We start from the raw sequence: 5,688 nt of genomic DNA, 5'->3' as shown, positions 1-5,688 counted from the left end.
GCTGCTATGGGCTGCTTCCTAGGGATGTGTGTGTGTGTTTGTATTCATGTTGAATTTTACAAAGTAGGAAGAAATGTTTGTAAAAAAAAAATCAAATATTTTTGAAAGTATAAGTAGATTTGATATTTTTCTTTAATTGTTTATGTCTGCTGTCTCGCCTCCTTTATAAAATGGCATCATTCTTGCTTTTTTATGGATATCAGGAAAAGTAAGGCACTCCAGAGATTTGTTGACTCCTTCCTAGTGTTGCCTAGCCCAGCCCAGCCTAGACAAGGCAGGCTGGGCATCCTAGCCTCACGCAGCTTAGCCCCCACCTACATGTAGCATCCCAGTCCATCCTAAGTGATCATTACCTTACTGGCTGTGTTTTCTCTTCAGCCCTGAATGTAATGTGGTGGAACATAAGCAGATACATATCAGGTCTTAGAGAATCTGTACTTCATACATTGCTTAATAATGTCTCACAAATATTTAAATAATTAAAAAAAAATTGTATAATAACTTCATATTATTCTTGCAATTTATTTTTGCATTTTTTTTATACAAAATTTACATTTTAAAAGATTACCTCTATTTTTAGATTGATGACTTGAAGACTACAGTGCCATCCACAGCAAATCATGGTCTTAAAATATCTCCTAGCAATGACGAGACCAATTTTCACAGAGATCAAATTTTTGCTAACCATTTGTCACAGGTAAATATATATTATATATATAATATTATATATATAAAATTAACTACTTCATTGCTCAAAGCACCTTTAGACATTCTGAGAGTTGTGCTATTTTATTAAAAAATTAATTTGGCTATATTTTAATGTTTTGTCATGTTTTCATTACTGTTTTTGTTTTGAAATATAAATTGTTGAGTTTTGAAACATTTTGACATTAACTATACCTGAATATTTATAAACAAAAAAATACCAGAACTATGTCCTTGACAATTGCACTAAGAAGTCTTTGCCAAAATCAGGTGCTCAGTGCAGTAGTTAAAAACTTAAAAGTTGTACCACCTCTGGTGCAAGATTAGGGACCCATAGCCTCAGAGAAGAAAATAGAGAGTACTCAGAGAAGGCCTTGAATAATAGGCAGGCTGTTTGTGTGTGTTTCGACGGTAAGCTTGCTGACACCATATGTAATTACCTAAGTGTAGTTACAGGATTAGAGCTACGCTCGTGGTGTCCCGTCTACCCAGCACTCTTTGTCACATAATGCTTTGAAACTACTGACGGTCTTGGCCGCCACCACCTTCTCACTTAACTTGTTCCAACCGTGTACCACTCTGTATGCGAAAGGAAATTTTTTTATATTTCTTTGGCATCTTTGTTTAGTTAGTTTAAATCTATGACCTTTTGTTCTTGAAGTTACAGGTCTCGGGAAATCTTCCCTATCGATTTTATCAATTCCTGTTACTATTTTGTACATAGTGATTTTATCATCTCTTTTTGTTGTCTTCTAGTTTTGGCATATTTAATGCCTCTGACCTCTCCACATAGCTCTTGCCCTTTAGTTCTGGGAGCCACTTAGTAGCATGTCTTTGCACCTTTTCCAGTTTGTTGATGTGCTTCTTAAGATATGGGCACCACACAACCGCTGCATATTCTAGCCTTGGCCGAACAAAACTCGTGAACAATTTCTTTAGTATTTCGCCATCCATGTATTTAAACAAAATTCTGAAGTTAGAAAGCGTGGCATAGGCTCCTCACACAACGTTCTTTATGTGGGCCTCAAGTGATAGTTTTCTATCTAGAATCAACCCTAGACCTCTTTCTTTTATCAGAATTATATAAAGATTTCTCACATAATTTGTAGGTTGTGTGGGATCTATGTTCTATTCCACATTCCATAACATGGCATTTATTCACATTAAATTTCATTTGCCAAGTGGTGCTCCATATACTTATTTTGTCCAGGTCTTCTTGAAGGGCATGACAATCATCTAAATTTCTTATCCATCCCATTATCTTAGCATCATCAGCAAACATGTTTATATAATTCTGTATTCCTACTGGTAGATCATTTATGTAGACAATGAACATTTCTGGTGCATGTACTGTGGTACTCCACTTATGACACTTCTCCAGTCCGATTGCCTCTGATTACTGCCCTCATTTTTTTATCAGTCAGAAAATTTTTCATCCATGTTAGAAGCTTACCTGTCACCTACCCAAAATTTTCTAGTTTCCAGAACAACCTCTTATGTGGAACTCTGTCGAAAGCCTTTTTTATGTCTAGATAGATGCAGTCAACCCAACTACCTTTTTCCTTTAAAATCTCTGTGGCTCAATCATAGAAACTGAGTAAATTCGATACACAGGATCTTCCAGATCGAAAACAATACTGTCTGTGTGATATTATATAATTTCTCTCCAGGTGTTCTACCCATTTAGATTTTATTATTTTTTTTTTTTTTCAATCCTTTCACTGTTACACTTGTCAATGATTCAGGTCTATAACTGAGAGAGGTGGGGTCTTCCCTGTTGCCACTTTTGTAGATTGGAACTATGTTAGCCTTTTTTCACATGTTTGCTATGACTCCTGTACACAGGGATGCCTGAAAGATCAGGTGAAGTGGAAGGCTGAGCTCAGATACACATTCTCTCAGAACCCATGGTGAAACTCCATCTGGACCAACTGCTTTGTTCTTACTTAGCTACTTTAGCATATTTTCCACTTCATCTCTAGACACCTCTATACGCTCTATGATGTTCTCAGAAATTCTTATTGTGTCTGGTTCTCTTAAGATTTCATTTTGTATAAACACACTTTGGAACTTTTGGTTTAATGTTTCACACATTGCATTATCATTTTCTGTGAATCTGTTTCCTATTTTCAACCTCTGGATATTATCCTTTACCTGCAATTTGTTGTTTATGAATTTGTAGAATAGGCCCAGTTCTGTTTTACATTTATCCATTATCCCTTTTTAAAAATTTCTTTCTGCCTCTTCCCTTACTGCTGTATAGTTGTTTCTCACATCTTTGTATCGCTGGTATGATTGGGGGTTTGGCTTCTTTCTATTTTGATACCTGCTTGATGGGGTTCTGCTCTTCTACTCCCCAAGCCCGGCCTGAGGCCAGGCTCGACTTGTGAGAGTTTGGTCCACCAGGCTGTTGCTTGGAGCGGCCCGCAGGGCCACATACCCACAACATCCCGGCTGATCCGGAACTTCTCTTAGAAAACAGTCCAGTTTTCTCCTGAAGACGTCCACGGTTGTTCCGGCAGGAACAACCGTGCAACCGTGCTCTGAAGGGGAAAGTGAATACTGAGCAGTACTCGAGACGGGACAACATAAGTGACTTGAAGAGTACAACCATTGTGATGGGATCCCTGGATTTGAAAGTTCTCATAATCCATCCGATCATTTTTCTGGCTGACGCAATATTTGCTTGGTTATGCTCCCTAAACATTAGATCGTCGGACATCATTATTCCCAAATCCTTGACATGCTGTTTTTCTACTATGGGAAGATTCGATTGTGTTTTGTACCCTGTATTATGTTTCAGATCCTCATTTTTGCCATACCTGAAATTTATCACTGTTAAACATCATGTTATTTTCTGCTGCCCAATCGAAAACTTTGTTGACATCTGCTTGTAGTTTTTCAATGTCTTTCATTCCATTTTTGTGTCTTTGGTCTGTGGCCCTCTCTCAATTTCTGTTGAACCAATCCTGTTTTCTGGCCCTGCATCTCTGTTTTGGTATGAATGTTTGTGTGCCTTCATTGTATATTTTGCAAAATTTGGCATACATTTAATTTACTTCCCTGTCTAGCAACAAGTCTGCCTAATTACTTATTAAAAAAAATTTGAAGTTCCCCATAGTGACCTCTCTCTCTTGAAATCAAGTTTATCAACTGTTTCAATGTCCCCATTTTCTGTGTGTGTGTGTTTGGAGGCTAAGCTTGCTGATACCATGTGTGTGTGTGTTTGGAGGCTAAGCTTGCTGATACCATGTGTGTGTGTGTGTGTTTGGAGGCTAAGCTTGCTGATACCATGTGTGTGTGTGTGTTTGGAGGCTAAGTTTGCTGATAATATGTGTGTGTGTGTGTTTGGAGGCTAAGCTCGCTGATACCATGTGTGTGTGTGTGTTTGGAGGCTAAGCTTGCTGATACCATTTGTGTGTGTGTGTGTTTGGAGGCTAAGCTTGCTGATACCATGTGTGTGTGTGTGTGTTTGGAGGCTAAGCTTGCTGATACCATGTGTGTGTGTGTGTGTTTGGAGGCTAAGCTTGCTGATACCATGTGTGTGTGTGTGTGTGTGTGTTTAGAGGCTAAGCTTGCTGATACCATGTGTGTGTGTGTATTTGGAGGCTAAGATTGCTGATACCATTTGTGTGTGTGTGTTTAGAGGCTAAGCTTGCTGATAGCATGTGTGTATTTGGAGGCTAAGCTTGCTGATACCATGTGTGTGTGTGTTTGGAGGCTAAGCTTGCTGATACCATGTGTGTGTGGGTGTGTGTTTGGAGGCTAAGCTTGCTGATACCATGTGTGTGTGTGTTTGGAGGCTAAGCTTGCTGATACCATGTGTGTGTGTGTGTTTGGAGGCTAAGTTTGCTAACACCGTGTGTGTACTCACCTGTTTAAATAATAATAGGGGTGTGTACCACCTCTGGTGCAATTGTAGGGACCCACAGCCTTGAAGAAAATAAAGAGTATTCAGAGAAGACCTTGTGGATTCTCACTGAACACTAATCTTTTCTTCTCCTATCACCCCTCTTATTTTGTTTTATGCTGTATTCTATTATATATCATATAAATACATAGCCAAATGGCAATATTTATTATGTCTATACAAAAAAAAGACATCCACTTTATTTTTTTTCTCTCCTTTGTTTCTATGTGGATTTTGTTGTGACTAATGATTCTCCTCCTTCCCATCAACAGGTCTTCCTCACTGGGCTTGCTCGGCTTTTGTGTTACTGTGAGGGTGCCATCATCGTTTACCCTTCAAGACTGACTCATGCTGGCATTGCATTTGTTGACTTCCCTTCACAGTAAACAGTCCTTCTCCATATGGTGATTGTCCAGGGCAAGCAGGGTGTGACTGCCATCTTGGAGAAGCAGGGTCTTTTAATATGAAGAATCTTGCGTCTTCTCTACTTACGCCAGCTTGTGCCGGCCTTGCATTCTTGTTACTTCATGGCCCTTGGGCCTTTTTTATTTATTTTACATAATAAATTTTTTTATTAATACCCGTGTTTCACAAGAGGTCCTTAACATTTTAAGCACCAATTGTATTGACTAATGTACGTCTTGTAACCTTTAAGACATAGACAAGACATAGATAAATGAGTGAATAATACTGAGTGACTAGGTTAGGGCGAGGAACATAGTACAGTGTCTGGCTTTGGAAGAATGCCTACTGTTTTAGAAACCTTATTGCCATGATCATAATCGTATGGGTTAAAAAGCATTTGTTGTCACTCCTACACTGTGGCTTGTTGAGCTTGAAACCTTTGCTCCTTGTTCGTGTTACATCTGACCTTTTGAAGAAATTGTATGAATCAATATCCTCCAAATTGTTCAGTATTTTAAAGGTTTCGCTCTATTACTCTCATTTGCATATATCTAAGCATGTAGATTAGATATAGATTTAGATTAGATTTTTTATTCAGGTAAAGGTACATACATTGCAGATGAGTTACAAAGGGAAAGACAATGACTAGAGTTCACTAGCTCTATTGG

At 38.4% G+C, this 5,688-nt stretch overlaps 1 long non-coding RNA gene across 1 annotated transcript in view; it reads left to right on the top strand.

The window, feature by feature from the left end:
* The window catches only part of LOC138365935 (uncharacterized), a 9,095-nt gene extending 4,002 nt beyond the window's left edge, over nt 1–5,093 (top strand). The window contains exons 2-3 of the long non-coding RNA XR_011229079.1: nt 581–697; nt 4,888–5,093. This is a non-coding gene — a long non-coding RNA (uncharacterized lncRNA). The remainder of the gene's footprint in view (nt 1–580; nt 698–4,887) is intronic.
* Nucleotides 5,094–5,688: the final 595 nt, after the last annotated feature.

This window comes from Procambarus clarkii, chromosome 18 (genome assembly GCF_040958095.1).
Source record: "Procambarus clarkii isolate CNS0578487 chromosome 18, FALCON_Pclarkii_2.0, whole genome shotgun sequence".
Classification (NCBI taxonomy): domain Eukaryota; kingdom Metazoa; phylum Arthropoda; class Malacostraca; order Decapoda; family Cambaridae; genus Procambarus; species Procambarus clarkii.
The sequence above is the reverse complement of the archived record's forward strand: the minus strand, read 5'-3'. Positions and strand labels throughout refer to the sequence as shown.